The 18,873-nt window shown below is 43.0% G+C and overlaps 1 long non-coding RNA gene across 1 annotated transcript; it reads right to left on the bottom strand.

Annotated features, from left to right (window-relative positions):
* Positions 1-16,286: 16,286 nt before the first annotated feature.
* On the bottom strand, positions 16,287-17,161 carry LOC311107382. The gene is made up of 2 exons (XR_014610427.1): positions 16,669-17,161; positions 16,287-16,537 (listed from the first exon to the last, which is right to left on the bottom strand). It is a non-coding gene; the product is annotated as an uncharacterized lncRNA (long non-coding RNA).
* Positions 17,162-18,873: the final 1,712 nt, after the last annotated feature.

Here is an 18,873-nt window from a genome sequence, read left to right as displayed (position 1 = left end):
GAACACACTTGTTTCTGATTGTCTTGAAGGGCATTCTAGAGCATGCATTATTTCCCTATAACGCATGGTAAACTGGCACGGTAGAATTCAATGGCTATAGTTCACTCTTACATGTTCTATGTTTGAGCTGCTTTTGAAAGCAAAAGTCTAATTGATTTTCATTAGGGCAAGCTAGGACATGGTTTGTTAAGCTAAACTAGCAAGTCTGTTTGTTTGGTTACAACAGCAACTACCGTAGCTAAATAGTAAACCTGCTAGCTACTTCCATTGGATGTTGAACATATTTCTACCGGCAAATGTGTTCAATTATAGCCATGGTATAAATGGATAATCAACTCGGGGCTCTATGCGTTCTCTGGAAAATAATGGAACTCCGTGGAAGGTCAGTTCCACTCTGCTAGCGTGTCGTGGAACACAATTTCCACATCGTTCATTATTTTCCATAGAACGCATAGCCCCATTGATTATCCCTTACGTATTGTCCTGTCCTAGCTGTAATTTCCCACTGGGCACACACTGGTTGAATCAACGTTGTTTCCATGTCATCTCAATGAGAAAGTTACAGAAAGTTACAGATGCACAAATATCATACCCCCAAGACATGCAACCATTACAGTAACAGGGGAGGTTAGTATTTTTGGGGTGGTATGATATGTGTGTGTCTGTAACTTTCTCACTCATGATTATTCATGATTCATTCAGGACTGTCTGTCACGGATCCCCACGGTACTGCTGCTCATTCCGTTAACAAGCTCCAGAGGTCTACGTCACCGGCATTCTAGGCGTCACTGACCTGGTTCATTACCACCAACCCCGGACTGTCTTGTCTCATTACGCACACCTGGTTCCCATTCCCCCTGATTATATGTGTATACAGTTGAAGTTGGAAGTTTACATACACCTTAGCCAAATACATTTAAACTCAGTTTTTCACAATTCCTGACATTTAATCCTAGTAAAAGTTCCCTGTCTTAGGTCAGTTAGGATCACCATTTTATTTTAAGAATGTGAAATGTCAGAATAATAATAGAGATAATTATTTATTACAGCTTTTATTTATTTCATCACATTCCCAGTGGGTCAGAAGTTTACATACACTCAATTAGTATTTGGTAGCATTGCTAATGGGTCAAACGTTTCGGGTAGCCTTCCACAAGCTTCCCACAATAAGTTGGGTGAATTTTGGCCGATTCCTCCTGACAGAGCTGGTGTAACTCAGTCAGGTTTGTAGGCCTCCTTGCTCGTACACACTTTTTCAGTTCTCCCCACAAATGTTCTATAGGATTGAGGTCAGGGCTTTGTGATGGCCACTCCAATACCTTGACTTTGTTGTCCTTAAGCCATTTTGCCACAACTTTGGAAGTGTGCTTGGGGTCATTGTCTATTTGGAAGACCCATTTGCGACCAAGCTTTAACTTCCTGACTGATGTCTTCAGATGTTACTTCAATATATCCACATACAATTCTCCAAAAAGTACAATCTTTGTCCCCATGTGCAGTTGCAAACCGTAGTCTTGCTTTTTTATGGCGGTTTTGGAGCAGTGGCTTCTTCCTTGCTGAGCGTTCTTTCAGGTTATGTCGATATAGGACTCGTTTTACTATGGATATACAGTAGGGAGAACAAGTATTTGATACACTGCCGACTTTGCAGGTTCTCCTACTTTCAAAGCATGTAGAGGTCTGTAACCAAATATTAAGTTCTGCTTTTCTGATGTAACAAATACTAATGTGATGCAATAAAATGCAAATTAATTACTTAAAAATCATACAATGTGATTTTCTGGATTTTTGGATTTTAGATTCCGTCTCTCACAGTTGAAGTGTACCTATGATAAAAATTACAGACCTCTACATGCTTTGTAAGCAGGAAAACCTGCAAAATCGGCAGTGTATCAAATACTTGTTCTCCCCACTGTAGATACTTTTGCACCTGTTTCCTCCAGCATCTTCACAAGGTCCACAAGGTTTGTTCTGGGATTGATTTGCACTTTTCGCACCAAAGTACGTTCATATCTAGCAGACAGAACGCGTCTCCTTCCTGAACAGTATGACGGCTGCGTGGTCCCATGGTGTTTATACTTGCGTACTATTGTTTGTACACGACACAACAGTGGTAGGCCTGATCACCGACAACGATGAGACAGCCTATAGGGAGGAGGTCAGAGATCTGGCCGTGTGGTGCCAGGACAACAACCTCTCCCTCAACGTGACCAAGACAAAGGAGATGATTGTGGACTACAGGAAAAAAAAGAGGACTGAGCACGCCCCCATTCTCATCGACGGGGCTGTAGTGGAACAGGTTGAGAGCTTCAAGTTCCTTGGTGTCCACATCACCAACGAACTATCATGGTCCAAACACACCAAGACAGTCGTGAAGAGGGCACGACAAAGCCTATTCCCCCTCAGGAGACTAAAAAGATTTGGCATGGGTCCTCAGATCCTCAAAAAATTCTAGAGCTGCACCATCGAGAGCATCCTGACTGGTTGCATCACCGCCTGGTATGGCAACTGCTTGGCCTCTGACCGCAAGGCACTACAGAGGGTAGTGCGTACGGCCCAGTACATCACTGGGGCAAAGCTCCCTGCCATCCAGGACCTCTATACCAGGCGGTGTCAGAGGAAGGCCCTCAAAATTGTCAAAGACTCCAGCCACCCTAGTCATAGACTGTTCTCTCTGCTACCGCATGGCAAGCGGTACCGGAGTGCCAAGTCTAGGTCCAAAAGACTTCTCAACAGCTTCTACCCCCAAGCCATAAGACTCCTGAACAGCTAATCATGGCTACCCGGACTATTTGCACTGCCCCCCCACCCCACCCTTTTTACGCTGCTGCTACTCTGTTAAGTATTTATGCATAGTCACTTTAACTCTACCCACATGTACATATTACCTCAACTACCTCAAATAGCCGGTGCCCCCGCACATTGACTCTGCAACGGTACCCCCCTGTATATATAGCCTCCCTACTGTCACTTTATTTTACTTCTGCTCTTTTTTTCTCAACACTTTTTTTGTTGTTGTTTTATTCTTACTTTTTTTGTTTAAAATAAATGCACTGTTGGTTAAGGGCTGTAAGTAAGCATTTCACTGCAATGTCTGCACCTGTTGTATTCGGCGCATGTGACCAATAAAATTTGATTTGATTTGATTTGAGATGAACGTGGTACCTTCAGGCGTTTGGAAATTGCTCCCAAGGATGAACCAGACTTGTGGAGGTCTACAATTTTTTTCTGAGGTCTTGACTGATTTCTTTTGATTTTCCCATGATGTCAAGCAAAGAGGCACTGAGTTTGAAGGTAGGCCTTGAAATACATCCACAGGTACACCTCCAATTGACTCAAATTATGTCACATTAGCCTATCAGAAGCTTCTAAAGCCATGACATCATTTTCTGGAATTTTCCATGCTGTTTAAAGGCAGCTTGGAAACCCACTGGAATTGTGATACAGTGAATTCTAAGTGAAATAATCTGTCTGTAAACAATTGTTGGAAAAATTACTTGTGTCATGCACAAAGTAGATGTCCTAACCGATTTGCCAAAACTATAGTTTGTTAACAAGAAATTTGAGGAGTGGTTGAAAAACAAGTTTTAATGACTCCAACCTAATAGTATGTAAACTTCCGACTTCAACTGTATGTCTCGTGGGTACCATGTATTGTGCTCTTGGTATTACAGGTCTCGTCCCGTGTATTGTGTAGAGGTTACACCTCGCTCTTTTGTTTGGGTTACATCCCTTTGTTATATATACGTGTTTGTTTTGGGCTTCATCCCCGTCGTTTTTCATGATGTACCCTGTGTTGGGTGGAGTAAATTAAACCCCTAATACGTATTCCTGCACCTAGCTTCTAATCATTATAAAACGTGACACTATCTATAATCATGGTAGCATCCACATTAATGTTTAGCAACATATTCTATTCTAATTTACAATAAAGGTGACCATTATTATCTGTTGGGCACAAGATAATCGGAAACACAACCAAAACAAATAGCAAATACATACAACAAGTTTGTAGAGTCACAAGCTTGATGTAATCATTGTGTGCTAGGTATATGGGACCAAATATTAAACTTTTGACTACTTTATTACACATTTAAGTGAATTTGTCGCCATACTTTTGGTCCACTAAAATGGGGGGACTATGTAAAAATATTGCTGTAATTTCTAAACGGTTTACCCGATATGGATAAAAATACTCTCAAATTAAAGCTGACAGTCTGTCATAGTCATTGTATCATTTCAAATCCAAAGTGCTGGAGTACAGAGCCAAAACAACAACACAATTGTCACTGTCCCAATACTTTTGGAGCTCACTGTAGATCATGCCTCTCCCTAAACAGCAGGAAGCAGGTTGTACAGGCAACCTTCCTACCAGACTCTTGATTATGGTGACACTATTTATCAGAATGTAGCAGCCACTACTCTACCTTGGATGCTGTGTACCATAGAGCTTCACTTTATCACAGATGACAGGTTTAATACTCATCACTGCATCCTTTATCAGAAGGTTGGCTGGACCTAAATTCCCGTAGATCACTTCATTTCTTCCTTAATGTTTATAAAGCTCTGCTGCACAAGCTTCCAACATATCTCACTTTTCTGTTAAAGTATAAATATTAACTCTTGAGGTCCCTTGTGTCTCTACCAACCTAGGTCAATCAGCCTTTAGTTTTAAGGTCTCCCATGTTTGGAATACAAACCTCATTACATCTTGAATCCAATAGGGCAGTTTAGAAAGATAATGAGGAAAGATTTCACTGAGGTTTGCAAGTGTTTGGGTTTATTGTAATAATTTATTTGTGTTGTTGAAATGTGGTGTATCTGTAACTGCTGTATCTTGTAGTTTCTTTTTTGCTGTTTAATTGAATTATCATGTTGATTTGTGAATTGTTTGTTCTCAGGGCACCATCGAGAATGAGACCCTGGTGTAAATTGGGCTCCCCTGAGAACAAAAGTAAAAAAGAATAAGTAAAAAAAGAAGATAATTAGCTAAGTAGACTACTTGACAAAGTTTTCCATTCACATCATAATATGATGACATATGTAGTAACACTCATGACTTCTGTGCAATCATGGTTGATTTATGGCAAGTCAGTCACTTCTGAAACGTCCTATATTCCGTAGGCTTCCCTCTCTGATTGAAATTCTACAGGGCTGCAGTGCTGTTAACACGATACTGTTGCGCTCTAGCAGAGAGTCTGTAGAATGGCATCTGATTCATGGTGATCCGCAATTAAATAGATGGTGAAACTCTGGAGCGGAGAGATGGAACACATCCTGCACTGCCAGCAGGTGCTTGTTGTTAACCATAAAACAGCTTTTTACACACTGCATTGACAGCATTAATTGTGTAAGCACAGTGTAGGGTGTGTACAACGGTGGCTGTGGTTAGGGGCGGTATGTCTTGTTTCATCACATTTATCAAGAACACTTACAGCTATGGTAGCTAACTCAGCAGAGGGCATGGTTTCCTGTAAAAATGTGGTTCCCTCTTCATGGTTCAATAGGTTTTGCATTACAGAGCTGTTACTATATGGCTGTGTTAAAAGGACTCCCTAGAGACCTATACTATGAGTTCTCTATGCTGTTAAACCCTTTTACTGTACCTGTACCTACAACGCAACGGTGAGTCATAATTCAAGCTATAGAAACGTGAATATCAGAAGCTATGGCATGTAGTGTGTGTGTGTGTTTGTGTGTGTGTGCGTGTGTGTGCAGCTATGGCACAGCGTTGATATTAGCAGCTATGGCACCATAGCTGGGTGTGGTATGGTGTGTGTTGTCTGAGTGGGTGTGATGGCTGTGGCTGTGCCATCTTGTTGATTATGAGTGAGACCGGTCCTTTGAAGTGTTTACCCTACACTGCCAGAGATGATAAACCTTCACTCAGTCTCCCGTCAGCTTTTTGGATCCTCACAGTAGGAGCTTTGCCACCGTTTCTACAGCCATCGCTTTCTGACTAAGTGACAATTTAACCAAGACAGAATGCAGATCTCAGTCGCTGCATCTGCTAGCTCACACAGCGCACTGAGGCATGTAGATAAAACAAAATCAAACCCAGCCCTAATTATTCTCGACAGACACTCACACTACAAAGAAATCCAATCAAGAGGAGTTAATTGGGCAATGTTAATGTCCATATCTGCTTCAGGAAGTGCAGATGGGGCCCAGCGCATAATAACAGTTCGGTCCCCCTGTGTGCAGGTATAAGAGCAATAATGCAGAGTAAGGGAGGTTTCATTGCGAGAGGAAAAACAATATTGAGGTGAAGAGATGAGAAGCAGGCAGCTTCCAGCTCCAACTGTGCTATGGCTCTCTAGCTCAGGTCCCCTGGGACAGATGTGATTACTGTACACTACAGTACACGCTCTGTGGAGAAAGGCTGCCTGAGCAGACCACAGAGTGAGACACTTACCTAGCCTACACTGCTTACCGTTACCTCCCCTGCTGAGAATACAGCAGATGAACCAACAAAGTGAATTCAAAGAGCAGAGAATGCAGGACTAGGACTATAATTAGTTTACATCCTTATGGGCAGAAAAACCTCAACAACATCAAATAACCAATTAAAAGGTCTTATCGCATGTTATTCTCAGAGGTTAAGATACAGTATGTCAGTAGTAAATTGTAAGCAAAACTATCAAAACAGTTGCTCATACTGTACATTTGTACATTTCCTGACATTAATTGATTGGGGTCATGTCTTAAATCTTGATGAGAGTAAATTAAAAACAATGTAGGTATATTCTGTTCCAATTTGATTACTGTCAGGACACATGGGAACATGGTATTTCCTTAGGGATGATAGTACTGTATGCTTACCATTATTGTGGAAGGCAAAACTAAACAGTTGTGAACTAGAAAAGGCTAAAATTAAAAGAGAATAATTGATGTCCCGTGACTCCACGGTGAGAACAACTTCTATATCTGTCTAAATTCCCTGTAGAATTAAGCATGAAGCAGCTTTTACGTAATTATTTAATGAACCAGATCCTTCCCAGGTCTTGAAGGATTTTGTGCAAATCAAATGTCATGGGTACCTTCTGTCTAGTTCACTTGCTTATGTAAAGAAAGGCAGGGAAGGTTCTATCCCATTGCAATTGGATGCCTTTGGGCTTGCAATCACAACCTAAAAATGTGTGCTCTCATAGTGTCCCTCATGACACTTTGCATCATAAATTCTCCCCTTTGTGAGGCAAAGAATCGCTGAACTGAATCAGATGGCTAAATGCTACCTTTAAAAGAATCTCAGCTGCACCTGGGGAAAGTAAACTAACAAGGACTGCCTCTGGTTGCTCCTGCAAGGGCATCAAATAATAAATGGCTGCCTGTTTGTGTACAGGCTTCCTCTTCATACAGTGGTGGGCCTCCGTCGAGGTGTCTCTAGCACTAATATGAATTTTGGCAGGGTACTTAACTTTGAAAACTATACCAGCAGATATAGAAAAGTGCTGAAATGTTTGTTTTTGTGTTTCCTGGCCTCAAAGTCCCTGTATTTCTCATAAAACCAATCAGGTAATGTGGCAATAAAATGTTTCCAATTGTGTCACTTGCTTTGTTATGCACATATTCTTAATTAGAAAGCTCTCTCTGTAGAGGCACAACGTTCCCTATTCCTCCAGTTTAGTAAATGTAACAACCCCAGAAAAACATGCTGAGTGTACTTTTAGTTTTGTTCAGTGTTAGTTACCAGGGCTCAGTTTAGTTGTTTACTCCATTAATTGGTGATTTAAATTTATACCCCAGTAGTTTTAGTCACTGCTGATATATGAATTATTTGCGAATCAATGGCATTTCATTATAACAACTTATATAAGTCGATATCTGTTTTGATTCATTAGGGCCCTTTGTGTGAGTGACCCATTAAAGGCATCATTGGGAGTTCATGACCTATATCATATACTGTAGGTCATGAACTCCCAACGTATATTTCAACCTCAAGTTTTAGAATTACTGAATATGCTTGAGGTTGTCACACTCATTATAGAATCATAGAACTTCCCAGATCAGAGAAGAGTTGATAGATGGATGTCTGAGGTTGGGGACACAGTAAGTTCCATAGAGTACTGGGATAGAACAAATTGTCCCAGCTAAACGAAAGGTCGTCATCTCTGCTGAGGAGCTGAGCTCATCTTACATAATTATTAGTCTCATTAAGTTTTCCAAACACGTCTCTCTCATTGTCCTGGTGGAACCGCTCATTTTCACTAGCAAACATCCTGCGCTCGACACTCACATTGTATGGAGCTAGCATTCTTGCTTTGTAATGAGAACGCAGTAATCAGAATTTTAGGCTGTTCAGCAAATCCATTAAATAAACATTGGACACGTCTATGTCTGCCTGTGCCTATGAAAGGGTTTTTGTGTAGCTATGAAAGGCAAAAAGTGATGAAATTATATTTTCAAACAAGCACTTTGAAGTAAGCCTATACTGGCCTGTGTGTTTTTCATGAAATATTGAGCTAAAGTGAGCATCTAGCCACATCTATGATCTTGGTAATCAAAAGTTACACTTTCCTCTGGGAAGGCAAGGTGCTCAAACATTAATCTGTAATGTTCAACGGCAGGAGAAAAACAAACTGCAGCATTGCCAACTCAACACAAAACTTGTATAGGATGTAGGGGAGCAAAAGCAAAAGGGATAAGTTGAGCCGCCCTTGATTCTAGGAAACCATACACAAAATGTATCATTTGATAAAATATTTAGGAAGAGGTCATCATTTCATGGAGTCTGTGAAGGAAAAAAACACATGGAAAAAAAGGTAAGCAAGTTAGTTACAAAAAAATGATTTTCACCAAGTTAAATTAATTTATTCTAGAGGTTTCATGATGCTTGTATCTAAACCAAAGTAGATCATTTTTAGATTGTTCTATACATCAGTTGGGGTCTCTATAAGCTTCAATATGAGGTTCTAAACCTAGCATGAAAGTGCATCCTTGTAGCTGTATGGGCTAATATAGTCAAAATGTTTGCCTTGGGGTAAGTTGAGCCAATGCAATGGTTGAGTCAATGGCAAGTTGATCAAATTGAAGTGTTTTCTTCCCAGGCGTAATACAAGGCATTATCGCTGGAATCCCACTGGGCAAAAACTGGTTGAATCAACGTTGTTTCCACGTCATAAAAACAAACAAATCTATGTGATGATGTTGAATCAATGTGGAAAACTGATTGGATTTGAAAAAGTCATCGATGTAGGGCTATTTTGTCTTTTTTTCACATAACTTCTACCCTAATCCAATGACAGGGTGAATTTTTTTGTTGATTTCACTATGAATTCCTGTTTGTTGATAACCAAATATAAATCAAAACTAGACGTTGAACTGACATCTGTGCCCAGTGGGATATGAGGTAACAACAGGACCTTTGTAAAAAGTGTTTAAAAAGTATCAAGTGTTTGTTAGGCGTTAAGCCAGTGTTAAAATATGCTTAAAATTATTAAAAGACAAAAGAGTGATTTGATTGTGTTTAATTGTTTTTAAGAAATAAAGATAGACATGGTTTTAAAAAGGTAATGGTAATATTTCATTCAGAACGGAAATGTGTAGGCGGTTTACCCTGTCCTGTGGCTCAACTTACCCCATACCCGGGGTAAGTTGTGCCAAGAGACAGCTATATTTTCAAAACTGTAATGTTTACATGAATTCTGATTATTTCCAGGAATACACAACATCCTGAAATATACTGAACAAAAATATAAAGGCAACATGTAAAGTGTTTGTCCCATGTTTCATGAGCTGAAATAAAAGATATCAGAAATGTTTCATATGCACAAAAAGCTTATTTCTCTAAAATGTTGTGCACAAATTTGTTTACATCCCTGATAGTGAAAATGTATCCTTTGCCAAAATAATCCCTCCACCTGACAGGTGTGGCATATCAAGAAGCTGATTAAACAGCATGATAATTTCACAGGTGCACCTTGTGCAGGGGACAACAAAAGGCCACTCTAAAATGTGCATACGCGAAGAATTTCTGCACAAACTGTCAGAAACCGTCTCTGGGAAGCTCATCTGCGTGCTCGTCGTCCTCACCAGGGTCTTGACCTGACTGCAGTTCGGCGTCGTAACCGAGTTCAGTGGGCAAATGCTCACCTTCGATGGCCACTGGCACGCTGGAGAAGTATGCTCTTCACGAATGAATCCCAGTTTCAACTTTACCGGGCAGATGACAGACGTTGTATGGCGTTGTGTGGGCAAGCGGTTTGCTGATGTCAATGTTCTGAACAGAGTGCCCCATGATGGTGGTGGGGTTATGGTATGGGCAGGCATAAACTACGGACAATGAACACAATTGCATTTCATCGATGGCAATTTGAATTCACAAAGATACCGTGACGAGATCCTGAGGCCCATTGTGGTTCCATTCATCCTCCTCCATCACCTTATGTTTCAGCATGATAATGCATGGCCCCATGTTGCATGGATCTGTACACAATTCCGGGAAGCTGAAAATGGCCCAGTTCTTCCATGGCCTGCATACACACCAGACATGTCATCCAATGAGCATGTTTGGGATGCTCTGGATTGAAGTGTATGCCAGCGTTTTCCAGTTTCCACCAATATCCAGCAACTTTGCACAGCCATTGAAGAAGAGTGGGACAACATTCCACAGCCAAAATCAACAGCCTGATCAACTCTATGAGAAGGCAATGTGTCATGCTGCATGAAGAAAATGGTGTTCACACCAGCTACTGACTGGTTTTCTGATCCACGGCCCTACCTTTTTTTAAAGGTATTTGTTTCCAACAGATGCATATCTGTATTCCCAGTCATGTGAAATCCATAGATTAGGGCCTAATGAATTTATTTAAATTGGCTGATTTCCTTATATGAACTGTAACTCAGTAAAATCTTAGAAATTGTTGCATGTTGCGTTTTATATTTTTGTTTAGTGTATATGTAAATACTGTATGTTTATTAGACAGAATACTATAATTCCCTTGACGGAGTGATGCTAAATGTAAAAAATGGCTCAATTTACACCATTCTCCCCTACTCTTCTCTTTTAAAGCTTAGCTAATGTCACGCTCGTCGGAGGAAGTGGACCAATGCGCAGTGTGGAATGTGAACATACTTTATTTTAGATTCACCACACGAACAAAACAACAAACGATACGAAACGTGAAGTCCTTGGTTACAATACAAACCATACGGAACAAGATCCCACAACACACTGTGGAAAACAGGCTGCCTAAGTATGGATCCCAATCAGAGACAACAAGCAACAGCTGATACACGTTGCCTCTGATTGAGAATCACACCGGCCAACATAGAAACAAATAAACTAGAATATAACCCTAGCACACAAAACACATAGAAACAACACACCCTGGCTCAACATAACAGAGTCCCAGAGCCAGGGCGTGACAGTACCCCCCCCCCCCCCCCAAAGGCGCGGACTGCGACCGCGCAAAACATAAACCGAACAGGGGAGGGCCGGGTGAGCATTCCTCCTCGGAGGCGGTTCCGGCTCCGGGCTTGACCCCGACCCTCCAACAAACCCCCCAAAGCACCCCTGGTCCGGTCTGGCCCTGCTGGCCGGAGCTGGACTGAACACTGGTGGAGCGGATTGCTCTAGCTCCGGAGTGGAGCAGCTGACCGGTGCCGAACCAGGCACCGGTGGAACAGGCACGGGCTGTGCCGGACTGACGACGCGCACCACAGGCTTGGTGCGGGGAGCAGGGACGGGCCGGACCGGGCTGACGACGCGCACCATTGGCTTGGTGCGGGGAGCAGGGACGGGCCGAACCGGGCTGACGAAGCGCACCACTGGCTTGGTGCGGGGAGCAGGAACAGGCCGGACCGGGCTGACGACGCGCACCACAGGCTTGGTGCGGGGAGCAGGAACAGGCCGGACCGGGCTGACGACGCGCACCACAGGCTTGGTGCGGGGAGCAGGGACGGGCCGAACCGGGCTGACGAAGCGCACCACTGGCTTGGTGCGAGGGGCAGGAACATGCCGGACCGGGCTGGCGACGCGCACCACAGGCTCGGTGCGAGGGACAGGAACAAGCCGGACCGTATTGGAGACACACACCACTGGCCCTACGCGGGGATCAGGAACGGGCCGGACCGGACTGGCAACACACCCCAGTACCTCTCGTCGTGCCTCTACATTCTCCTTCCCCCTGGTGACCAGTGACTCCCGTAACCTGGCGGCCTCCTTTGCCAACCCGCTGAACCACTCTATCCCGGCCTCCTGCTGCCCCGTCGTCCACGGCGTGAGCCCCCCCCTAAAAATTTTCTGGCCGTCTCTCCTCCCCGTGGGCCAGGCCTCCATGGCTCTCGCCAGACTCTCGCTCCTCTGCTCCAAAGTCCAGCCTCTCTCCTCCTCACGCTGCTTGACCCAGTCGAGGTTGATATTCATCAGAGTCACCTCTGGCGTTGGCTCCTGGACACGCTGCTTGGTCCAGTTATGGTGGGATCTTCTGTCACGCTCGTCGGAGGAAGTGGACCAATGCGCAGCGTGGAATGTGAACATACTTTATTTTAGATTCACCACACGAACAAAACAACAAACGATACGAAACGTGAAGTCCTTGGTTACAATACAAACCATACGGAACAAGATCCCACAACACACTGTGGAAAACAGGCTGCCTAAGTATGGTTCCCAATCAGAGACATCAAGCAACAGCTAACACACGTTGCCTCTGATTGAGAATCACACCGGCCAACATAGAAACAAATAAACTAGAATATAACCCTAGCACACAAAACACATAGAAACAACACACCCTGGCTCAACATAACAGAGTCCCAGAGCCAGGGCGTGACAGCTAAGTTAAACAAGTGTCCGTTTTTTTATTTATTAAAGTTTACAGTCAGCACAACCTCAGGGTTGGGAGTCCATAATTGAGAAAGCTGGGCGCATCCAGAAATCTACTGCTTTCTTGCTAGCCTGAGGGAGTATTGACTGGAACATACAGACTCTAGGATTAGTGACACTGCAAGTGGGAGATTGTTCTAAAGAATATCAATAGTAATGTTTCAGTTTTCTGTCTAAAACCCTGTCTGGTTGTCCATTTGAAATAGAAAGATCAGGCTCTCCCAAAGCCATTCTCAGGTCCAGGGAGAGCACTGGAGAAAATTAGAAGGTATCTTGTAGGAACGGACATTTATTGATATGGCAGAGGTGCAACCTGGCATTATACTCACTTCGACAGCAGCACAACAGGTTGGAATAGTTTTAAACTATCATTTGAGAAACATTTGAGTAAAAAACTAACTTCAGGTTTTTCCTCAATATAGTGTGCTACAAAATAAGTAATGAATTCTAGTGTAATTCATTAGCAACAAAGAAAATGCATTAAAGGCATCAACTGCACTCGACTAGAACAATGCAGATTAGGCAAATAAGATAAAGCTGCTTTACTCTCTATTCTGAGCCAGTGATTATGAGAAAACACCATGGTTTATGGTTGATTGCTGCAAATAAATCAGTGCCTTGAAGTCACAGGGAACATGCAATTGCAATGATGTCAGGTATGCCTCATTTACTCACAATACTGATGAATAATTAGGACAAGGCAACAGAAGTGTCTGTCTAGTTGTCTTGATTATTTGTGTTCAATAATGTGGAGGTGACTTTTTGTAACAATTGGAATTCATATTTATCAGCTAATCAAAATTGTGTTTAACCTAATCCTGTTTGTTCACTTGCACTCCAAATGTGTTAACTAATTGATGAAAGCACACAAAATCAGCTGGCAATTGTTTTCATGGGTCTTCAGTGGTGTAAATACAATTAGAACACAGGGAAAAAAACAGCCTCTGCCTCCCCTCGATAAACCAAGACATAATGCCCATTGTTTATATATTTTTTCGGTTTTTCTCCATGGAATCTTATCCACGCTCTGAAAATTGCATTTTGTTCATGGCTTCCCATATTAAAAGAAACACTGAAAAAAAAAAAATCCCACAGTAGAGGAGTAGCGATGGTAGTAATGTGCTTGCAATGTCTGTCTCCCCCTCTCCAGACACACAATGGATATGGTCGTGATGCTCATGTTGTTGAATGTTATACCTACTCACAGCTGGTAAGCCCACGCTATGATGTAGACAAATTAGATATAAAAGCAGACAAATTCTAATGCGTTTCTCACAAGTCGCTCGTCTCAAACAATGTGATGGTTGATGTGGATGGTAGAATCAATGTTTCTATTTATCACAAGGGAATTCATGCCCACAAAAATACAGCAGTCCATTTTAGAAAGGAGGAGAAAATCTAAAATGTGTCATATTCTGGATGGCTGAGTTTAAGGCTTTGATGGGAGTGTTATTTCATTGATCCACCCTCTTGGATTGTGATATCTATTCATTTCATAGTTCCCCATAAATCTTTCCATTACATGAGCCAGTAGACCAGCCATTCCTTGTGCTAGGGAAGCATGAGTAGACTGACATCTATATTGACCACTTTGGTTCCATTCTGTCAGGAACATTAATAATGGATTGGTAGAAATGGATGAAAACAGTAATGGATGTAAACAGTGTAGTGCAATCATCTGTGACTAAAAGCATTGGTGTCCCATGGTCTCTTGATGTGCCGGAGCTAGGATAAATCATGGCTTTATCTTGGAGAAGTCTGTAGTGTTGTCTTCAAATCAGCTACTAAACAAAACTGATGCCTTAGATGGCTAAACAGGGGAGAGAGATTACTAGTAGTGATGTTACTCAATCTGAAATACTAGGATGTTCGGTTTCTTTGACAACTCTGGTCTGGATATATCATTGAGTGTGACATTTGTATGACTGTAATGAACCAGGAAGTGGGTTGAAAATCCTCCATCACCCCTAGACTCCCCTAATGATCAGGGCCCGTATCTCTAAAGAATTTTTGTGCAAAAAGTGGCTCCTAGCGGCCAAATTCTAAGAAAATTCTCAGAGGCATGACGTTTTCTTAGAATTTCCCCTAAAAGTGACACGAAAATCCCAGTTAATATAAAAGCTATTCCTCAAGAGTCCTAGCGCTTAAAAGGGCTCCTAAGGCGAGATCTGCTAAGAGCAGGGAAGAGGACTTTTAGTGGCTTAGGAGTTACCCTAAGCAGCTGCACAAAATGGCCAACAGAGGAGGCAGGAGAGATGTCCTGCAAACACTGGATGACAGGGAATTATTGAGACGCTACAGATTGGATCGTGCAGGAATCATGTTTGTGGTGGATCTCCTTAGAGATGCAATTACTTCACCAACTCGACGCCACAACGCTATTACACCGGAGAAGAAAGTAATCACAACCCTGAGGTATTTGGCAACAGGGAAAATGCAACAATGCAGCAGTGATGACTTGGGTCTGTCCCAATCCTCTGTCAGCAGAGTCATCACCCAAACACTGACAGCTTTGTCACAACCTAATATTGTGACACAATTTGTTTCATTCCCGCTGGATGCCCGCACTTTACACACACATAAAAGGGCATTTATGGACATTGCAGGATTCCCTGGCGTTGTGGGTGTAATTGATGGAACACATGTGAGAATAATTGCGCCATCAGAGGACGAGGCTGTCTTTGTTAACAGGAAGAATTTCCACAGCATCAATGTGCAAATAGTGTTCAATGCGGCCTGGAAGATTTTGGACATTGTGGCTAAATGGCCAGGCTCCACACATGATGCGAGAATGCTCTCCGAGAGTAGCATCAGACAGCTTTTTGAGAGACGCTATGTGCCAGCTAATTGCCACTTGTTAGGGGACAGTGGCTACCCATGCAAACCATGGCTCCTTACACCTTACCTCCAGCCACGCCAAGGGCCCCAACTAAACTATAACAGGTAAGCCAAACAATACAAAAATCATGGAAATGAAATGCAAGCAATATGTTAGAGCATCCAAGTAGTGCAATATTTCCATCAAATAATTAAAGGTCTGTATTCTATTGTAGGGCCCACAAGACAACAAGAGCGGTGGTGGAGCGTGGCATAGGCCAGCTTAAGAGGCGCTTTCGTGTTCTCCACGGAGAGGTGCGGCTGAGGCCTGAAAAAGTCAGCAAAGTCATCATAGCCTGTGCAATATTACACAATATTTGCAAGGTTAGACAGATTGCAGAACCTCTGGAGGATGGCGATGAGGATGAGGATGGAGACAACGATGAGGATGGTGGTGAAGAAGATATTCACATTCCACAGGGGAACCGAGCCCAGAGTGGACTGCCTTTCAGGGCAAACTTCACAAATTTACATTTCAGGCAAGCTGTAGCCCCATGTCATTTGAGAACTTGTGATGGTATTAAGAACTACCACAGTTTTACTGCACATCACCTGCAACTGTTAAATGCAAGACACAGAACACAATCTCTAAATGGTTTATTTTTTAGGTGTTCAATTTTAAGGCGGTAGTACTCCTCCTGAAGGGAAAGGACTTTTTTTTGTTGTTCAAACACATCAATTGTGAGTTGCAATCTTCTCTCCTGCAGGGATGCTGACGGAGCAGGTGCTGCGGATGGGAATGGTGTTTGATCCGCCGGGCTATCCTGAGTAGCAGCTGCAGATGGTTCAGGCGGCAAACTTGATGGGCCCGGTTCTTGTGATGGCTCCATGCTACAGAAATACATAGGCCTAGTTTAATTATTGTTTTGATTAAATTAATTTAATACAATGAGCATGGATAACACATGAAATGGCTTCTGCAATGAATAAACACTGTTGATATGAATAACCCTGTGTCCTACCTTTGCTGCATTTCAAGGGCCTGCATCATTGACGTGTCAATGCCTGTTGGCAGCCCGGTGACACTGACCTCAGAGTGTCCCAGGACTTGAAAGACAGTGTCGGCCACCTGGGACAGCCGCTTTGCAGGTGGTCCACCCCCTAGAAAGAAACAGTCAATGAACACAGTACTTAGGCATGTAAATTAACTTTGCCAGCAGGAGCAAATTGCCAGATTATGTGGTAGGCCATAGTATTTTGCTCACCTGTGAGTGAGGATTCCCGCTTGTGTGCTGCAATCTCATCTTTTGCCTTGGACTGCAGCACATACCACCTTTTCTCACAATCGTCGCCTGTCCGCACCACCAGTGGAAAAGAGGCATTGATTGTTTGGGATATTGTGTCCCAGGCGCGCCTCTTGCCTTGGCTAGTGACAGTTGGGCCAAATTTTCCTCGTAACATACCTTTATGTTCGTTCACCAACTGGGCCAGCAACAAATCTTGCTCCTCAGTCCAGTTCGGCTTGCGATTCCTTTTTTTCTCCATTTTCTGTGTTTGTAGGATATTTGTTAACAAGCCTTCATAAATAGACCAGCCAGCAATCACAGACATTGTTAAAAGCTGAGCTGTGTTACCCTCGTTAAGTTCACACTGAGTTGTAACGTTGCAATTTCTACTTCATTAAGGACAGCCCCTTGAGATAGGCCATCTTGTTTTCAATGGGGTCCATATGGAAGTGAAAGTAGAAAATATGCCAGCTAGGATATTAATATGAGCAAATGAGACACAAATCATTATTTGAACAGGGTGTAATGAGCTTAAGTTTTCACATATTTTAGATTCTAATGTTAGGCTATAACCCCTACAGCTTACTATTCATTTTCCAGATATTTTCTTGAATGTGAAATATTATTTACAATTATAGTCTGCATAAGATTAGAGTGTATAATTATGTTTATTGATTTGAGGGTACATCCTTTGCTCATTATCACCAAAAGTTCATTTTCATCAAACTTGTAGGATCAACCAATCACGGCTTTTGAAATGATGACTCATACCTAGCAACGGGGTCAACCACACCTCCTCACTAAGATAGGATTTTTCATCCATTCCTGGCTCAGAGTTCACTGAAAATGTTCTGGAATCACTTCTAAGCTAAAACTCCTGGCAAGGAATTTTTAGGTTAAGTTAGGAGCTCTCTGAGAGGATTCTCAGAATCTTTAAGGATACGGGCCCAGCTCTTCAAGAGATCTATAAGGACTGCCAATACTGACCACAAGGTGACGCCATACCCTCAGCAATATCCCCTGAGATTTATCTTCAGGTATTTCAAAAAATAGATTTACCACCACCAGTAGACCATGGATTTTGTGTTTGACCGGGCTTTGCTTTGAGAAATGAGGAGCCATTCGTTTTTCAGTCAGAAATCTTTATTCCCACATTATGCTGACTGTACCACTGAAGTCATTTCGGCTCCGCAGTTGCTTTCACTAGCCAATCAAATGTGGATGAGTGTGACTGTAAGTGTGTGTGAGTGTGTGTGTGTGTGTGTTTGCACACCTGCGTGCCTGTGCATTAATGTGTGTTATTGTGTTAGTGTGTGTGTGTGTGTGTATAGATGAGTGGAAGGGGTTACACTGTTCCCTTCCGGCGGTAACTAAGGAGCATTGCGCCTATAACACAGTTACCACAGGGTAAGAGAGTCAGGGGTCTCCTTGATGACACCTATGACATCCACTCTCAGATGAATGCCACAGATAGGAAATAAGCGTGGGCCGTAATTCCTGCAGTAAAAGCCTGTAATGAGGATGGAGCCTGGAGCCTCCTGAGCTCTCTGGTCTGGCTGTGCCACGCCTCTGTAGTGAGAAGCCCACGCTTGGAGGTACTGCATCTGTGGCACGGCATAGGGCCAAGCTGCTCAAACTCCACTGGGCAAATGAGATGATCAGCGGGCATAACTAGCTAGCTATGCCCCCGCTTCTCGGCCTCGGGTAATGAAAACGTAGCCCTGCCTCACTTTACAGTGCCCGCAGCCTGATAGAGACTGATGGAGCCGCTCCCCAAGCTGTTAAAGGTGTGATCCATCCGGCAGCTAGGCTGGCTGCCGGATTGCAAGGCTGTGGCTCCATATGGTCCTGTAGGCACAGTGCATGTGTTCACTGTGTGGTGCTGCTGGCCTAATTTATGGGCCAAGTTTGAGAGGCATCCTGAAAATGAGAAAGGAATGA

This window comes from Coregonus lavaretus (assembly GCF_964263955.1).
Source record: "Coregonus lavaretus genome assembly, chromosome: 32".
Lineage (NCBI taxonomy): Eukaryota > Metazoa > Chordata > Actinopteri > Salmoniformes > Salmonidae > Coregonus > Coregonus lavaretus.
This window is presented reverse-complemented; position numbering and strand designations above follow the sequence as displayed.